We start from the raw sequence: 18,850 nt of genomic DNA on the forward strand, positions 1-18,850 counted from the left end.
TAACTGGAGTGAGATGGTATCTTAGGGTGGTTTTGATTTGCATTTCTCTGACTGCTAGAGATGGTGAGCATTTTTTCCTGTACTTGTTGATTGATTGTATGTCCTCCTCTGAGAAGTGTCTGTTCAGGTCCTTGGCCCATTTGTTGATTGGGTTATTTGTTTTCTTATTATTTAATTTTTTGTGTTCTTTGTATACTCTGGATTATACAGTATTTCTTGAAATGAGGAGTCTATATCAGTGACGGTAGAAAAGACTTTAGATGCAACCAGAAATGAATATAGATAATAAGTTATTTGCTTTTTAGTCTATTCTAATATTTGTGTAAAGTAAGGGGAGCAGACTCAATTTGGTGTTAATATCCTTCCAAAACTTACTGATCACTTTAAAAAAAAAAAAAAAAAAAAAAAACACACACAAAAAACCCCAGCAGGACTCAGGCTCAGACTTTGTAAGGAAATGCAATTTCTTGCTAATATTGAATACCTTTCCATTGTTTCTTATTGAATTTAGTTTTATGGTCACTTCTACTTACATAAAGCATTGCCTAGTGACATCAAACCTTAAATAAATTCAATGGAAGAAAATTTCAACTTAAATACACTAAGTGTACGATATTATGGGTGGTGGGTCTACCATATGGTAGAAATCACAAAGGTGATTGCCATGTGAAAAACTGAAATTTTGAAGAGTGAAATATAGCATATTTACTTCCACCTTATTTCTAAGGTGGAAGTAACTTAACTTAAAAATAATACCATGAACATATATATATATATATAACATATATAACATGTAGAACGATAGATGTATCAAGAAAAGCTATATTAAGATATTTTTTGTCTATATTTTTCATTAAGTAAAATACATGAGTTCAACCCAGGAAGTGAAAGGGATGATGATGATTGATTGTTCATTAGATTGATTGATTTTTTTATTTTCTTAAATTATTATTTTGATAATTTCTATCAAGATGATCTTGTGCAAATTTTCGTGAATTTTGTCCACTTGATTTACCAAATGCACAAAAAACAAATTTGAGTCAAAAATTTTTGATTTACAAGTTTCTAGTTACTCTTATTCTAAAAATGCTTTGTTATTTATCTGCAGTATACCTAATTAGGAGATTTCTTTTTAAAATGGCACTTAGACCAGAAATAAAACGAATACACCTTGTTACTTTGCTCTCTACTTTGGGGCTCCCCATATTTGGCACCACCAAACAAGCATGATTACCAGTCCTGGATCTTGCCTATAATTTTAGGTAGAAGATATACTAAAAGTATTATTATTGTTGACAAGTGCTTAACTTCAGAATTTCCAGATCAGTTTTGAAAATTGAGAGACTAAAAATTAAACTACTGATTGGTGGTTTGTGAAGATTAAAGTTAGTATTAGGTCTCCTAACAAAATTGATTCCTTCTCTTTGGGATTGCTTTTTACAGTCTTCTAATTTGTTTTATTGATTTTTAACTTTAGTTTTATTTGCTTGGATTCTTTTAGATAATATTCTCTATTTTCCTAATCTTAGAAATTTTGGCATATTTTCAATGCTTGATAGCTATATAGCAATTATATTTCTTACGTGATGTGTTTGTATTTGTTATGTGATAGATTTACACATCATGTAAGAAATACAATTTCTATATTGCTATCAAACATTGAAAATAACCCTAAATTTCTAATAGTAGAAAGTCCTAACAATGCCATTTTAAACATTGTAAATGGTATTGTTAATATCCAAAGTATTCCTTTTGTTGTCAATTTTCCTCAAGCTTTCTTGAAACAATTTGGTATTCATTAGTTAAAAAGCCCTTGAAAAGTATCCCTATACTTTAGGAAAATCAAATCTGTATTCTGCTTATACTCAAGATAATCTTATCTATAGCACATTCCTACATCTGCCTAAAAATTCGAATAAGAATAGTTGCTGTTATTTCCATTGAGGCTCTTTGAGAAAAAATATGAAAATAGTCTGCAGGTAACTTAAGTTCCAGGCATCAAAACTGATATGGTATGTAGGGCAATAGACTATCGTTCAGAAGACTTGTAGCTTAGCAGCAGCAGATCTAGCTACATGTAAATATGTAGCTCCATTTCTTCATCTGTAAAATGACAATAATTACTTTTTACTTTCTTACCTTAGTCTATTATTTGCAGGAGTATGATTTTAAGTAACCTGTATTTTAAATTTCAGACTCCACATAAATACTCTGTACTTGTTATTCGATGCTCACTCAAATCTTAATTCTCTCCCTTATAGCTGAGAAGATTGCAATTTATCCCTAGATGAAGAATCATATAAGCCTGTAATGCATATATCAAGAGGTGGTATTTCATTTATAACTTGGAAAACAATTCTCTAGATCTACAAGGATGTACATTTATAAGTGCAAAACAGTGTATATTTTGAGAGATTACTGATTTTATGCTTGTTTTTGTTTTTTCATATTTGTTTCAATATTCTCCCAGAGTATTTAAAAATATCACATTTTCTAATTATAAGAGCAGTCTGTATTCTCCAAGGAAAATGCAGAAAAGCATAAAGCGGGGAACAGAGCATCATACTTAACCCACTCTTGAGGCTGGGCACTGTTCGTATTCTGGCTGATATCGCTGTTAATATTCTAGTTTCTTTCATTTTATGTGTGTGATTCTCTTTCTATGTTGTAAATATGTGAATAGTTGTATTTTTTTGATTCTACAAAATAAAGACCATACAATATGTAGTATATCTATTTTTATAGTTTGATTTTTTTTTTTACCTGATTTGTTTTTTTTCCCCTAAAGAGGAGAACTATTTTTTTATATTTATTTTTTTCAGTTGTAGTTGAACACAGTATCTTTATTTATTTTTATGTGGTGCTAGGGATTGAACCCAGGGCCTCGCCGGTGCTAGGCAAGTGCTCTACCACTGAGCCACAACCCCAGCCCCAAGAGAACTAATTTTTAAAAATTTCCTAGTTTAGGTTGCTAATAATATATTTGCTTACGATTTTAAGCTCACTTTTAATTTGATGTCATAATTGTGATTCTGCACTTGCCACTAGATGGCTCTATTCTCGGAGTGACTTTTTTCCTAAGACGAGTTCTTCTGTTGAAATGATGGGAAATTTCATTGGCTTTATGGTCATTATATTGAAAATACACAAATATAATTGCATAATAATTCAGTGAATAGGTATGAAATATTTTAAATATATTTCAGGAGATCCATAAGTTTAGTGTACCTGTTTAGTACAGAGGTCATATCTATTTACAAATTCTAACAAGGCCCACCACCAGTTATTAAACCAATACCTGAGTAACTTTTCCACATCTTGCTTTTAAGACTATACCCATGATATTGAGTATATAATCATTTTGTCTATAAATGAACTAATTTTAATCAGAAATCTCTTTTGGGCACTTTATTATAGTCACAGTGTCATTGTCTAGACCCATTAGATATATTTTATGTATATTTATGTCAGATTTTATTATGGATGGTTTTGAACATGAATCAAAATTACTTTCAAAGCATATATCTGTTTTTCTTTTCTTTTTCTTAATTACCAGGATAATGTAGGATGCAAGTTTTCTTTTTCCTTGGAGACTGACTGCAGGGCCATGAATGAGGGAGATAGCCTGTGATGACATGAGACACAAGGGTATAGACATTAGTTTCACATGGTAGACTAAGTTTTGTTCTTTGAAATGGTTTATGCAAGTATTTGGGGCATACCAACTAGTTACCATTAAACTATCTTACAAAGAGAAAATGAAGTATTTTAGGAGAAGCACTTCATTATAAACCTACAAAATACCACTAAGTAAATTTCAGTATTATAAATTAAGAAGCAGTGAGACTGTAAAAGAATTCTGAAGATGAAATTGGAAGCTTAGCCAGTGTGCATAATTGTTTACTTCTGTGTTTTAGTTTCATGGTATCCTATTTATTTTGTTTTATCTTTAGAAATTTGAGGCTCCATGTAGCTTATAAAATTATGGGTATGTTTTTAGTCCATCAGACTTTCCTTTCTGAGGATAAAAGTTAATGAAACAGGAGGTTGCTCTGTGGAATTTGTTCCCTGTATTAGTGTGTTTTTTCATTTCTGTAGTGTGTATATTCCAAGAAGAGAATAGCCCCATGTTAATTCATATTAAGTTGTTAGATTACACGTGTTCACAGCTCTGATATCGTACCAAGTCCTTTGTACCAAGTTCTCAAGTGAAGTGCTGTGTATTCTAGAATGTTAAAGATCTTAGATACTTTCATTAAAAATTTTAAAGTGGGTAGCATGTCCTGAATAAAAGAGAAAAAAATCCAAGTTGGAAGTCCCGGGGATGGATGGAATGGGTAAAGCAAATAGGACAAACAGTTCCTACTTCTTAGAACTTGAGAGACTATATTTAAAAGAATGTTCCAAAAGTGGGAAGCATTATAAATAATACAAATTTGTGCCAAAAAGTATTACTCATCTCAGAGCTCCATCTTCATGATTTTGGATCAATAATGAACCATATTTAAATGGAAGTGGTGTTGAGAGGCCACTGCCGAGTGTGAGGAGCCAACAAACTAAGTCAGCAGGTTAAAACCTGACCCTCTGGCCCATTTATTTTTCTCTCTTTGGACTCTCGAAAAGCATGTTCCCTAGAGATCTACCCGAACAGTCCCCAGGAGTTTCGGGCCCACCCTTTGTGCAGTACGCTGAACTCTTATGCAACATGGAAATTACTCCCATTCGTGGTCCTGACAGCCTAACTCTTGGAAGTCAAGTGAGGAAAAGGATACTTCTGTGAAGGGCAGACACCTCTCCCTGTCTGCCTCAATCTGTGAATGAAACTATTTTTTCTATGAATAATTTTTAAATTTTATTTTTTTTACTTTTTTGGGTTCTGGGGATTGAACCCCTGACCTACATATGGTAATCTCCTGTTCTACCACTAAGTGACACCCCCAGCCCAAACAGATATTTTTTTTTTCCATAAAATCTAAATGTTATAAAACACAGAAACAGAAAAATGCTTGACTAATTAAGAATCCTTCCTTACTGGAAAGCAACAGTTGTCCTGTGTCTCAGTGAGAAACAGAGGTAGTGAATGGGGTAGAAAGATGCCACTGGTGGACCATCTGACAGCACACATTGAGCTGTGTTTCACTGATTATGTGATCCAGGGACAGCCCCGAGTAACACTTTAAATGTGAATGCTTATAATTTTGTGTGTACATTTAAAGAAAACTTGTTTTAAGACCAAAATATGAATTAGTATGTAATTTAAAAATGTCTCATATAAAAGGTCATTTTGTTTATGTGGGGGTTCCAGCTCTGTTAGCATAGTCATTTTGGATATATCCAATCTGAATATAAAAAAAAATGACTGAATCCATTAAGAAGTGTGGTTGCCTGATTGTGATTTAGTGTGTACTAGGTGAAGTCTGAATGTTTCTGCCTTTCTTCTCACCCATCACCACCTACTCCAGTTAGAAAACGTACCTGGCTTCTCCTATCACTAATTTTTGGCTGGAATGATAGAAAATCTTAGACGTATGCTTCCCATTCTGTGGTTATGAGGGCAAGAAATAAAGTGTCATTCACATTCAAGTTAAGTGCACAATCTGTGGAAGTAAGCACAGATTTCATTAACTTTTTGGAGGCAGCTTTGTTTTTCTCATTGTTGGGTGGGCGGTCTTTATTAAGTATGCCTTCCAATGTTTTTTTTGGTTGTTGAACTACTTGACTTATGTGTTATTTTAATGAGAACACTCAATTTTTATCTAATTGGGAGTAAAAGAAGACAGCTGTTAAACATAAATTCAGAGTTATTGGTTGTTTTCATCTTTTAAAAAATTCTGATATGAGGACTAGCAGATAGGCTTAGTTAAAATGATAGATTAGAAATATGTGAAATGTCTAAGCATTTCCTTAAGGAAGAAGATTAAAGAGATCTGTGATAATGCCATGCTTCTTTGTGTAGGAATCTTTAATTCTGAAATGACATAAACATTGGCTAACCAACCTCTCTTAAAAATGGGTGAGATCAATGCCCTCAAAGTAATGGTTTCCTATATTCTTTACTGGTAATCTTTCCAGTATCCCATAACCTAGATGTTTCAGCATTAATTTTTTTTTTGAAAAAAGGATTACCACTCTGGATTATATAAAAGTATTTTTTAAATCTCTCATTTTAATTTTTCCCCCTAAGTACATGATATTCTTTTAAAAGTATTGAATATATGCCTTCTGGCATCTTTTACTGAACTTTGATTTTTTATTCATCACATTGTTAAGATATTCACTTTAATCTGACTATTTGAGCTAAACAGTGGAATGTCGGTCGATGCATATTTCTTAAAACACTTATTTAAATTAATAGCAAGCCTGTCTTTGGTAGCCAGCTTTGTGATTTTTGTCCCTTATGCTCAAGCAAGTAAATTGCATTGTTTATGTTTTAAAATAGAAACATTGTTCTACAAAGATTGAATTCATAAATTCATTATGGGGCATTTATTTTTCCATTTGCAATTGATTTCTGGATATTCCCTTTATGCTCTGGATGTCTCAGAATCTTTTTTTCATTTTAATAATATTTTGCATATTGCATATTTTATATTCGTATCTGTTGCTTATTATCATTAGGCTTTTGTCTGGAAATTAGAATGGCAGATGATTAAGGTCTGTAGTAGCCTGTGGTCTCAAGCAAGCTATGTAATCTCTCTGGATATCATGTTGTAATTTATAAAATCATCCCAATAATGTAGGACCAGTAAGATTAATTGCAAAGATGAAATGAAAGGATAAAGATGAATTGCCTGGTGTGGTATCAGAATCCTAGTAAATTCTCTCTACTTGTGGTTCTATCAAGATGCAAGAGGCAGTTCACAGAGCCTGTTGGTCCTTAATCAGTGCTCATGTTGCCTCAGAGCTACTTTACTCACATGTACATCTGCAGGCTACATATTCAGCATCGAAAGTGACTGACTTATTCTGAATCTGAGAAATTAGTTCAGATTCTACTCTGTTGATAATAACTATTTAGAAACTATTTTGATTTATAGACACCTCAAATTCCCTTCCAATAACCACAGATGCATTTACATGCCTAATTTAGAATACATTACATACTGAGTGACGTCTAGAAAAGTATTATATTTGGTGGCATTATAGAGTTTTTGATGATATCTAAAAGAAAATACATGGGAGGATTAGGGAAATGGTATTTACTTAGAAAGCAAAACCAGAATAAATCATTTAACTCAGCTCGTCAGTGTTGCAATAGTAAATAACCACTCAGATCTGAAGTTAAAGGGCAATGTGCAGAATGAAGGCAGGCAGAATAGAGTAGTTAGGATACTACCTATGGCTTTCAGGAGACTCTGATAACATTTTCTGCTGATAATGACTTTGGAAAATTCTGTCTCTTTTTTTTTAATTGAATTTGCTTCCGTCACTACCTCTTTTTGGAAATCATACCTTAATTTTAATCTTTTTTCCAGGTGTTAACAAAACTCAGTATATTTTTTTGTGACTTTATTGGCAATAATTGTTCAGTATCATCTGTTATTTAATTTTTTAGAGATTTTTAATATACCACAATTTTGCATTATGAAATAATTTTGCTGATGAACTCTTTTTAAAAAAATTAATTTATTTTAATTAGTTATACATGACAGAATGCACTTATGTACTTTGATATACATAGATGAGGTCTAATTTTTTATTTTTCTGATTGCACATGTTGTAGAACCACATTGATAATGCAGTCATATATATACATAAATAATGTCTATTTCATTCTACTATCCTTCCTACACATATTCCTTCCTCTCCCCTTTTTTCACTCCTGTCTATCTAAGTTAAGGTAACTCTATTCTTCCCATTGTGAATTAGCTTCCATATATTAGAGAAAACATTTGGCCTTTGGTTTTTGGGGATTGACTTATTTTGTTTAGCATGATATTCTCCAACTCCGTCCATGTAAAGGCAAATGCCATAATCTCATTCTTTTTTAAAGATTAACAATATTTCATTGAATATATGTACCACATTTTCTTTATCTGTTCATCTTTTGAAGGACACATAGGTGGGTTCTGTAGTTGAGCTGTTGTGAACTGAGCTGCTATAAACACTGTTGTGGCTGTGTCACTGTAGTGTGCTGATTTTAAGTCCTTTGCATATAAACCAAAAAGTGGGATAGTTGGGTCAAATGGTGGTCCCATTCTGAGTTTTCTAAGAAATCTCCATACTGCTTTCCATAGCGGTTGCACCAATTTGCAGTCCCACCAGCAATGTATGTGAGTGTACCTTTTTCCCCATATCCTCATCAACATCTATTATTGTGTGTATTCTCGATGATTGTTGATGAACTCTTATTCATAAAAAATGTAGTCTTAAAAGTAGGGATGGAAAATAGGTTTCATCTTAAGAGTTGATCTTACTTGAACTGGAATACTGTGTTAAGAAGGGCTCTGAGGCTGTATCTCATCTCAGTGGCAAAGAGCGAAGTAAGAATTTGTGATGACTGACCTAGGTACCTACTTAGGAATTGATGTCCTAGGGACCTTCCTTGGTCTCACATTTGACTGCTGTTTGTAGAGGTTTCATCCTAGAATCATGTGATTATAGAACTCAAATTCTTAAAAGCTAATCTCGACTGCCTCTTAGAATAATATATATTGGATCAGGAAAGTGTGTTATTATGACATAATATTTTTTCACTTGAAATAGTTCAGACATGAGTGGGGAGCATTTTAAGGATGTGAAAGTGGGGGAGATGAGTTTTATCTCTTCCCTAAATGGAATAATTTCTGATTTTTGAATTTTAATTTTGAGTCTTTGCTGGGCATCAAGATTATTATGAGACTTTTCAGGTGCGGTTCTTGGTGTGGTTCACTAATACAGCACATGCCTAGCACAAGCAAAGCCCTGGGTTTGATCTCTAGCACTGTGGGGCAAGTGGGGATACAGTACAGCAACTGAACACCCATCCCCCTATCCCGCAATCTGTCCCATGTGGTGGTGGTGGTGGGGGTGGGGGTAGTGGCAGCGGCTGTGGTAGATGTAATTATATTAGCAGAGAGATCTTTGGGAGGTAATTAGGTTTAGATAAGTCATGAGGATATAGCTGTCATGTTGGGATTATCACTTTTATAAGAGTCAGAGTTCGAGTTTGCTCTGTCTCTCCAGCATGTGAGGACACATGAGAAGCTGCTCTCTGCAATTCAAGGAGAGAACCTCAAGCAGAAACTGACCCTGATCTTGGACTTCAGTTTTTATAACTGAGAAACAAAAAATGACTATTGTTTAAGCTATCCAGTCTGTGTTATTTTGTTTTTGCAGCCTGAGCTGACCAATACATGCACATCTTCAGGTTTTATCCTGGAGATTGATTTAACAGGTCTAGAGAATAGCCTGGCATGTGAGTTATTAAGAATCTATAGGATTTTGTAGTTCACATTTAGGGTGAGGAGCAATTTCATTTTAAATTTGTCTACAGTGGTTTTCAATCCTGTCTGCACATAAAAATCTCCTTTGGCACTTTATAATATGACTCATAAAAGGTACCATCCCAAATGAGTTAAAAATAGGAAGGGCAAGAGTACTAATGTTTTTCTAAAGAGCTCTTCAACTGAATTGGTTTTTTTTTTTTTTTTTTTGCTGGGCCGGGGCAGAGTACTGGGGATTGAACTCAGGGGCACTCAACCACTGAGCCACATTCCCAGCCCTATTTTGTATTTTATTAGAGACAGGGTCTCACTGAGTTTCGTAGCACCTCACTGTTGCTGAGGCTGGCTTTGAACTCTCAATCCTCCTGCCTCAGCCTCCCCAGCTACTGGGATTACAGGCATGTGCCACAGTGCCTTGCTTCAGTTGATTTATTATGCAGAAAGAACTCTAAAGCAATCCCTTTTCCTCTGTGCTTCTGCTGCATAATTCCCAGCATCTAGAGGAGGTGACCCTGACCACATTCTCTATTCTCGGATTTTTACTTTCCACAGTGCATTTCCTGAACAGCAAATGCACTGTTTCAAATACCATCCTTTTTCTATTTCCTCAAGTTTTTCAGTAATTAAAATCCCAGAATCAGGACTGAAAAATGTTTTAAAATGCACATTTTCTAGGTTTTTGATTCTGGGCAAATTGGTATTATTTATTTAAAATTCCACATTTCAAAGAAGTTATTGAATGTTAGATTTTATGCCCAAATAATATTTGATATATAATAAAATGAGCCCTTCGATATATTTATTCTGGTCTTCTTCAAAAAAATATTTATTGAGTACTGGCTACTGTATTTGGTATTCTTTTTGTTTTGTCTTTTTTTGCAGTACTAGGGCTTGAACTCAGGGTCTTGCACATGCTAGGCAACTGTTCTACCACTGAGCAGTTTGGCACCCTGGATGTAATGGTGAAGGTAACAGAATTTTTGTTTTTTTTAAACTAGCATTACACAGACATGGTTGACCAGAAAGGACACTGATCAGAGCCTTACATTCATATTGGAGCATACTGGCCCTGAATTTAACACTGAAAGGGACAGGTCCAACATTGCCAGTTCAGGCCTGTAGTCCCTAGTAGTCTTAAATTTGAATGTATGTGCACATAATCTCTGTCTCTAGTGGCACCTCCATTAGTTCTACTGCAGGAGATCAGAGCTGAAGCTCAGGAATCTTCATTTTTAACATATTTCCTGGGAGGCTGGATGGGAAAAGACAACCAAGTTGGTATTTCCCAATTGTTCCATAAATCAATTTACAGTGTCTGTAATAAGCTCCATGCATTTTTGTCTTGCTTCTTTCAGGCTTTTTCATGGAAAATCTCTATCAGCTGATAGTTGGCACCCTTAGAGTTGGTTTTATGGAGTTAGCTCTTGTACATTCCTGTAACTTCAGCTTCTCTTTCCACTCAACTGCAGGCCCCCATTAGGAAGAAATTCTGGAAACTTGAAGACAGATACCTTTTTATTTCTTCCTCCGAAAGGTGCAACTGTTGAGTTATAAAATCCCACACTTTTCGGTCGTTAAATCTCTCTGAATCTAGTCATCCCTGGGGTTTCGTTAATCTAAATGACCACATTTAGCACAGCTGCAACTCATCTTAAAAACTATTTCTTGGAAAAACAGTAGCTAGTGATTCTCTGTATGCTGAGAAAAAATAAAGAACAGTTTAAATTCTAAGTCTTATCAGAGTTTCCTCTGAAATTTTTTTTAGATGTTGGAATGCGTAATTCTTAATTTTATTTGGGGGAATTTAAAATTTGGCGTGCACTAAAGGGTCAAATGTTTGGGAACCATAAACAGCTTAAGATCTAAGAGTGCATATTTTCAGATTCATATTTTATTTTAAAAATTTTAATTGTATTTATTTATTTGTTTTTTTTTTTTGCAGTACTAGAGATTGAGCCCAGGGGCACTGTCCTCTGAGCTACAACCCATAATAATAAATATTATTATTTATTAATAATAAGTTGTTATTTCAAGACACGGTCTTGCTAAGTTGCCAAGGCTGTCCTCAAACTTGTGATTCTCCTGCCTCAGCCTCCTGAGTTAGTGGGATTGTAGGTATGTGCCATCATGCTCAACTAAGTTTTGAGAAAACTTTTACTTAACTTTCTCCATAGGATGAACCTCTTAAAACTCTAATGTTCCATTTTATTATTTTTTAAGTAAAATTAAATGCAAGTTTTGTTAAGTACTTCACATTACATATTTTACATTTCTGGAATGGAACAAAACCTTTCTAGAACTGGAGAAATGGTCTAGTTGAACACCAACATCCATTGGAACTTCAATTTTATAAAGAAAACAATTCCTCTGAAACCACATCCACATTATATAACAGGAAAAAACACCATCTACCTCTTCACTTGGGCAACCACTGTTTCCTAAAGGATTGAAAAGAAAATCATTATTTTGCTATTTCTTTAAGCTCATTAATCATAGGATTTTGTCATTAGAAAGAAAAACTTAAAGTTGAAAAAAGCTGTGTATAGATGAGCTATGGTTACAAAGTGAAATCAAAGAATGTTTAAGAAGGCAGAATTGTTTCAAAACAGGAAAAAACTGTTGGGATTGGTTAAGTAATTAGTTAAAATTTTTGAGAGGAATTGAGAGTACTCATACATAACAAAATTCTTTGCATTTTAAGAAGTGTTCATTGGAACCCTTTTAAGTATTACTAGATACTCATTCTCTTAACAAGGCAGTTGTATTATTATCTCTAAAAATGATCTCCGTGAAATTTTAAGAACAAAAACTCTAGATCATCCTCACATTATGATCCAATTAGTCTACTCTCCTTGTCAAAAAGGTAAGTCCAAAACAATATAGAGTAATTAGCCTAGACATTTTTAATGTGGCTCTCCTGTCTCAAATTTGATGACATTTTTCTTCCCCCAAATGGTCTTATTTCTTTTCTTTTCTTTTTTTCTTTTTCTTTTTACTAGAGAATGAACCTAAGGACACTTAACTACCAAGCCATATGCCCAGTCCTTTTTATTTTTTTTATTTTGAGACAGAGTCTCACTAGGTTGCTTACAGCCTTGCTAAATTGCTGAGGCTGGCTTTGAACCTGTGATTTTGCTGTCTTAGCTTCTGGGATTACAGGCATGGTCCACCCACACCCAGCTCTTATTTCTACTTTTATCCAGTCTAAATCTATAGCTTTTATTACAATATTGTTACTTAAAGTATCTAAATAAATCTTTAGGCCCTTGGAAGTACATCGTCCATGTATGTCTAGTAAGATAGGAGCTGCACAGTGGTCTGAAATGTATCTCTTGCCCAAATCTAGAGCAGTGTTCCAGCTTAATTACAAAGTCTGATATGAATAAGATGCTATCACACTTGTGGTGCAAGTAGACCCCAAAGTTTGAGTTTTTACTGATATTGAGAAATGTTTCCTGAGATTTACTGCAATATACCTTAACATCTCTTTGAAGTAGTTAATGAAAGAGTACTACTCGTTTAAACCCATAGTAAACAGTAGCATGGGTGAGATAGCTTGTCACACAGTGTGAATTTGTCTTCTGCAGGGAAGCGCAAGGTAGAGCATTCTGCTGGATGGCTGCTCTCATTGTGCTGGGTTTTGATCCTTCTTTGAGTCATAGTCTGGAGCACTTTCCTCCCCCTCCTCTTCTCCTTCATTATCTCCTTCATCACAGCTATCACCACCACCATCAATAGGTTATCCAGGAAAGTGTTAACAATGATCTTTGGCTTATGTGTTCACATACAAAGGGACCAGTTTTAAAGTCTGTGGCGAGGATAGCTTCAGCAGCAGCATTGGGATCTTCATCTGCAGTAACTTCAGGAGGGGAAAGAAAAAAAGAAAAAGGTCACTGGAGACCCGTTTTGCAAACTGATGCAAACTGGCCTACGTTCCTTTTTGTTGTTGCTGCTTAATGATTTCCAAAGTGATGTTGTTTCCTGTTTTCCAATCTTCCTGGCATCCTATACAACTCATAATTTCTGGCCCATTATAAGAAAAGGAATTCTAATCATCTGGTTCTGACCTCATTCTGTGTATCTTTGTCAACACTTGATTTGTGAAATATTCTTTGGGTTCAAAGTGAAATTCTAAGACATAACAAGTAGACTGGCCAGAATCTGAGAATTTCACTTTAATGTCTTTCAAGTGCTTTGAATAGGTTTGTTATTTTCCTGAACCATATTATTGTGTATTTTATCACTCCTTAAAACAGTCAGCCCAAACTGAGAAATTTCTTTGGGTTCTCCTTTTTCTTCATCCTTTTTTTCATTTTGATTGTAACCTCTTCTTTCATTTTCTCTCATCTTTCTTGCTTCCCTGGTTTCCATTCATATTTTTCTTCTGTGGTTTCATAAATTGCATTCGTGACCTCAAATCACTTTCAAATAGAGGCTGAGTGACCTCAAATCACTTTCAAATAGGTCTTTTCAAGATCACAGAAATTCCTCAGAATTTGGTTTCTGTTTGTGCACACTGAACTTGAAAGCTTTTGAGAGTATCCATTCATCTCTTAACTACTCTAGGCAAGTTTCTAATGTATCCTGTTGGTGCTTCTATAAGACCATCATGTGTGGAAGGGCTACAAGAATCAGGGTTTTGTATCATCTTTAAGCAGATGCCCTTTGATTTGTCTCTTCATCAGTTTATTCTATTGCTTTATTGTCATCCAAATTTTAGTCAAGTTCAGGCTGGTCTTTGTGTCTGTCATGTAAAAGCTCCAAATACCAACAGCCAATACCAGAAGCCAGGTAGCTAGAGGTGTGCAGACGGGTGACTCAGGGTAGCAGCAGGAGGAGCAGTGTGTGAGCAGATGGCACACACACACACAAAAAAAAAGTAGTTTTGGACAGTATAATATTAGAATCACACTAGGTTTTTTTCTTATATGACTATTTTTTTTATTCAGTATTTTTTTTGAGATTCAACCCTTTTGCTGTGTATAACTATAGAACATTCTTTTTTCTGTTGAATATTAATCATTGTATAAATGGTACCATAACATTTTTCCATTTTAGTATTGATGGACCTTTGGGTGTTTCCAATATTTTTTTGGAGTTTACTGTATAACAACATGAGTAAAATTGGATGTAACTTCTGGTGCACATATATAAGTATTCTCCAACATTTAGTACTCTGGGGAGTGAGATGGTTGGGTGATAAGGTATGTCCTTTTTGAGCTTTCTAGGATAGAATCAAATCATACCCCAAAGTGGCTGCAACAATATACACTGTCCTCAGCAGAGTGTACAAATTCTAGTTGTCCTACCTACTAAAAAATGTGATGAGTGTGAAATGAAGTTTAATGTGATTTTAATTTTTATTTCCATGATTGATGATGAGGTTCAATTCCTTTTCTTATGTCCAGGAGACATTCACGAAATACCTCTTTGTCTGTCTTTCTTTCTGCCCACTTTAATTCTTAAGTGGTTTGTCTTATTATTTCATAAGAATTCTTTATATATTTCAGGGAGGGATCTTTTGTCAGCTATGTCTATTTATAGTGTTTTTTCTTGAATTTTCCTTCTCTAAGATGATTTTGATGATTAAAAACTATTTTTTTTCTATTTTAATGTAGGTGTGTTCATTTGCTATGGCTTTTTATAGTATTTGTTATAAACTCAACCCACACATATTATTCTCTTCTAGTTCTGAAGGTCACAAGTATGAAGTCAGTTCACTGGACTGAAGTCAAGGTATCCTCAGGGCCTTCTTCCTCAGGAGTCTCTGGAGAGAAAACTATTATTCTTTCTTTTTTCAACTTCTAGAGCTGCATTTCTAGCATTCCATGGCTCCTGGCCTCTTTCTTCATCTTCAAAGCTAGCAGTCTGGTATATTGTTTCAGTCTTGACATTACTTTCTCTGAGGTCCTTAAACCTCCCTCTACTCTTTTTTCTATGGATACTAGAGGTTCCATTTAGGGCCCACCCAGATAATCCAGGATAATCTCCCCATTTCAAAATCTTTTATTTAGTTGCATCTGCAAAATCACTTTTTCCATATAAAATAGTATTCATAGGATCCAGAGATTAGGAAGTAGATATCTTTGGAAATAGTTTTCTTCCTACCATAGCAGATAAATTTATCTTTTGCTATTTTGTTGTTGTTATTGTTGTTGATGGTGGTGGTGTAGATAAGAGAGTGCTTTGATGGTTGAATCTTCACAGATTAGCCAAATCATTTGTTAAGTAATCTTGCGATCATCTTTGATCAGAATAAGTGACAAAACAATTTCTGCCCCATAAAGATGAGGAACATTCTTTTTTCTTTACCACTTTTTCTTCTGCCACTTGCATCAAATATGGGGGGGTATGCACACACATATTTCAAATTTCTGAGCTCCTCTCCTCTTTCCCACATTGAAGTATGTCCAAATCCTTCAGCCAGCTGCCTTTAGTAAGCTCACGCTTGCTTTTCCATGTAGACTCTGTTTTACGGCAAAAATCTAAGGGTTAAGTACCTGACAAAGGCCTTTTGAAACTCCTTTGCCTCGCCAAATGATCCATTAACTTTGAGCATGCTTGATATTTAGAGCAAAGGATCGCCTGTTATTTTGTGTACCTGGGAATAAATTGGAATTTCATTGGGTAGAGACTCTACCTCTAATAAAGGAAGAGACCTAGAAACAACATTCTTTGAACCATCGGAGGGAAGGAAAGAAGCTGGAGCTGGTTGGGCACTGGACCAGAGGTAGGAGGAGAGTGCACAGAGCCAAGAAGTCACAAAACAAGAACTATGTAAATGCTTCTGGTTGTTTTAGTCTATGCTAGAAGTTACGAGTTTAAAATCGGGTGCTTTTTAAAATCTAAATCTCTTTGTTTTAATCAACTGCATTTTAAATAATTTATTGTATTTTGAGATATAGAAGAAAGAATGTGTTCTGACTTTTCTGATTTTGAGGTTTGTGGCAATATCTAGAAAAATACTAGCCCAACATTCTTGCTACAGTCAAGCAGAATACTGATGTCACACACTTATAATTGATCTAGAATATCTTTGGACTGAAAAAAAATAGTGTGTGCATAATATCTTTGCCAGGTGGAAAAGAGGAGACCTATGTGATATTTACATTGTGCTGTTTAATACTTGATTTTATGAGTCTTGAGTTTTGGGAGGATAGATTTGATGGATGATTAATAGAGATTGCCAACTCTTCTGAGTGGACCATAAAAATAATGGATAAAAAAATTTCAGGACTTTTGAATGAAACAAACAAGTAAATAATATTTCTGCCCTAAAGATGGGAACTTGAAGTCTCAGGTCTCTAGCCAGTCTTCATCATTGCCAGTCTATTCCATTCTGTGGCATCATGCATACGCTAAGCCTGTTTCAGGAGAATACAGTTGACATTGAAGGGAAATTAATTTTATGTGATTATCTAAATTACCCGAGACTGAGCTATGATGAATCCCTTGAACATATGCTTGGGTCTGCAGGAATCCAAACCAATGCCTGGGGGTTTAGATGCAAAGTCCTTCCCCAAAGAGCAAGAGGATGCGACAACAAAATTACAACCCTTGGCAAATTCCATCAAACTGTTTTGAATATGTGGGCTGAAAATGTCAGTACTCATTAAACTATACATCGAAAATTATTAAGAATAGAATTGCCGAATGTCCTCTGTACCTCTCTGTCATTAGCAGTGAAGCGGCAGCTGAGCATTCATTTGTCTGGTTTAACAGGATCACTGTTGATTATGAATAAAAAAAAAAGTAGAGTGCTAGGAAATTGCCTCGTCTCCTACTAATATGTTTGGGAATTTGGATCATATGAGCTAAGCATCATTCTATCCAGACCTGTGCTATGGAGCCACATTGTCATGTGAGTCCCCTCTCCCACAAACACATATGCAGCACTTCCTCATCACTAGGGTACCCATGAGGAAAGACACTTTCCTGGGATTTTCAAATATTTCAAAGACCACTGGATAACTTACTGGAGGAAAGAAATAGTAAACATATGGTTAGGATTGCCTGTGAAATCTGAAGCTACCAAGAAGGAATGTATGAATTAATATTTTACCATAAGTAGCTCTTTTCCACATTTTGAAAAATAATACGGCAAAAGACCAAAACAAAAACCCCCACAAAAATGAAAACAAAAACTAACAACAAAAACTATGTGCCAGAAAATTTATACCTCCAGTTGTCATAATTATCATGCATTTTTCCCAAGAAAGATGGAATTCCCGGGGTTAGGGTTGTAGCTCATTGGTAGAGTGCTTGCCTAGCACATGTGAGGCACTGGATTCAATCTTCCACATCACATAAAAATAAATAAATAAAGGTTAAAAAAAAGATGGAATTCTAGCCATCCACCTATTTTTGATCGACAATCATGATTACCTCCTCTATTGTTAATCAATATATATTTATATATTATACATGCAAATTTATAAATGTGTAAAAATCACATATATATATTTATACATACAAATACACACACACACACACACCAGAGGCACTTAACCACTGAGCCATTTCCTCAGCCCTTTTTGTTTTTTATTTTGAGACAGAATCTTACTAAGTTGCTGAGGCTGGCTGGGAACTCGGTATCCTCCTTTTTCAGCCTCCTGAGCTGATGGGATTACAGGTGTGTCCCACTGTGTCTGGCAAAAAAATATTTTTATAGAGACATAAAGAATAACAGTTGTAGCTAAGATGCAAATTATCAAAGTCAGAAGTCAAAGGAATAATTCAGTATCTAGCTATGTTAGCAGAATTTAAAAATTAGCCCCTTCTAAAATCTTTTTTTCTTTGACATAATACAAAAGACGGTATCTGCCTGCTGGCCTGCTCTGGGATAAATAAAAGTGGGAAAGCTGCAGTTGGATGTGATTTTGATGAATGGTCTGGTTTCTAAAAATTAATGCATAAGATGCAAAGAATCACTTTTTCTGTAATACGTTCTCTCCAGTGCCATTAAGTATTGCTATGTTCTTCCATGAGGTCAGTTTAATAGAGAAAATATTGTGAGGTTGACTGTCCTAATATTCTATATCATGGGAGAAAGGAAAGTAGTTGTTAATTTCATCTATATGATTCAAGCATTAGCCAGGCAGCTTAGGTCTTCCCTGTTTTTGCAAAAAACCCAAATATCTTGGTAACATCTTCCTAGTATTATTTTTGTCATGAAAAGGAATAGCTAAAGATAGGAATAGCTAAAGATTAGTTTAGTTTAGTTCCCACCATTCCTTTGTATACAGTTGAATGTTAGAATTTCTCATGATTCAGAAAGGTTTCAATGAAATGTGATGAGCACTTATGTTTCCTTCTGTTTTGTATATGAAAAATTTCAAACATACTTTTTAGTTGCAAGGACTGTACATCTAACAGCTACATTCCACCGTGGACATTTTCTTTTTTTTTTTTTTTTTTTTTTAAAT

The 18,850-nt window shown here is 34.7% G+C and overlaps 1 protein-coding gene across 3 annotated transcripts in view; it reads left to right on the top strand.

The window, feature by feature from the left end:
• The window catches only part of Pde3a (phosphodiesterase 3A), a 323,995-nt gene that overhangs the window by 95,559 nt on the left and 209,586 nt on the right, over positions 1–18,850 (top strand). The gene's annotated exons all lie outside the window — the stretch shown is intronic.

The sequence above is a fragment of the Marmota marmota genome, unplaced genomic scaffold (genome assembly GCF_001458135.2).
Source record: "Marmota marmota marmota unplaced genomic scaffold, marMar, whole genome shotgun sequence".
Taxonomy (NCBI): Eukaryota; Metazoa; Chordata; class Mammalia; order Rodentia; family Sciuridae; genus Marmota; species Marmota marmota.